Source organism: Setaria viridis, chromosome 9 (assembly GCF_005286985.2).
Source record: "Setaria viridis chromosome 9, Setaria_viridis_v4.0, whole genome shotgun sequence".
In the NCBI taxonomy this organism is placed as follows: Eukaryota; Viridiplantae; Streptophyta; class Magnoliopsida; order Poales; family Poaceae; genus Setaria; species Setaria viridis.
The window spans coordinates 19,929,271-19,930,802 of record NC_048271.2 but is presented as its reverse complement, the minus strand read 5'-3'; the positions used below and the strand labels follow the sequence as shown (position 1 = coordinate 19,930,802).

Sequence of the window (1,532 nt, the reverse complement as noted above, 5' to 3'; positions counted from 1 at the left end):
ATTCTTCACGTTGAGAAGCCAGGCAAAGCCGTCGAAGAAGTTGAGAACCTAGCATATGTCATCTGGATTACTTGAGATCAGCAGCTCCTCTCGTATCTGCTATCTTCCATGACCAGGGAAATCCTGGTCCAAGTTTCTTCTCTAGATCACGCTGCTGATGTGTGGACGGCCGTCACAGAGATGTTCTCATCCTAATCTCGCTCCAAGATTTTGCAGCTCCAATCTTAGTTAGCTCAGGAGAAGAAAGGAGAATTATCTGTGTCTACCTATTACCTCCAGATGAAGGCTATTGCCGATGAGATGGCGGCAGCAGGAAATTGACAATGAAGATCTCATTGCATCTATCCTTAATGGATTGGACTCGGATTATAATCCGTTTGTTTCTTCGGTATCTATTAAAGACAACATGTCCCTGAGCGATCTCTATGCACAACTCCTCTCCTATGAAGCTCGGCTCAATCAACAACGTGCAGATGAGGGACGCTTCTACTCATCAGCCAATGCTATGTCCCATGGCCGTGGACACGGTGGTGGTGCCCGGGGTCGCGAACGTGGCACCCCTCCTCTAGTCGTGGTGCTCTAGGGCCATATGGTGGTCATCAAGATTCCTCAAGCACTCCCTATTCTGATGAAGGGCCTGTCAGCTATGTGAGAGATATGGGCACATAGTCCATGATTGTTGGTACAGATTCAACAAGAAGTATATTGCTCCTCGTGATGGTGGTCAAAAACCAATTAAATCTGGATCACAAAAGTCGGCCTCCTCGACTGTTCCCTCGTATGGAGTTGACACAAATTGGTATTTTGATTCTGGATCTACAAATCACATAACCAATGATCTTGAGAAGGTGATGGCAAGGAAGAAGTATAATGGATAGACCAGATCCATGCAGCCAATGGTAAAGGTACGAATACCAGCTAGGTTGGTCAAACTATTTTTCATACACCCAATCGTGATTTTTCCTTTAATAAAGTTCTTCATGTTCCTGCGGTACAAGAGAATTTGATCTCTGTTCATCAATTTGCCACTGACAACGATTTCTTTATTGAGTTTCATCCTTATTTTTTTTGTGTTAAGGATCTATCTTCGAAGACCCCTCTTTTTCGCTGTAGTTTTCAATATGGCCTCCTACCCTCTACCGTGTATCTCTGAAGCTCATCATGTTACTACTCCTACGGCCTTCAGGTGGCATTATCGCCTAGGACATCCTTCATCTTCCATTTTTAGTCATATCCTTAGGGATCATAATTTGTCGTTTCATGGAAACTCTAATGAGTCTATTTGTGATGCTTGTCAACAAGTTAAGAGTCATCAGTTACCTTACCCAAGGTCTCATAGTGTGTCTAGTTTTCTTTTGCAATTAGTGTTCTCCGATGTCTGGGGGCCTGCACCCAAGTTAGTTGGTCATTATCAATACTATGTAAGTTGATGATTTCAGTAAATTTACATGGATTTTCCTCCTCAAAAATCGATCTGATGTGTTTCAAGTGTTTATTAATTTCCAACAAAATGTTGAACACTTGTATAATAG

The 1,532-nt window shown here is 42.7% G+C and overlaps 1 non-coding gene across 1 annotated transcript; it reads left to right on the top strand.

The window, feature by feature from the left end:
* The first annotated feature begins 313 nt into the window (after window positions 1-313).
* LOC117841154 (small nucleolar RNA Z247) lies at window positions 314-446 on the top strand. The gene has a single exon (XR_004637183.1). It is a non-coding gene; the product is annotated as a small nucleolar RNA Z247 (small nucleolar RNA).
* The last annotated feature ends 1,086 nt before the right edge of the window (window positions 447-1,532 follow it).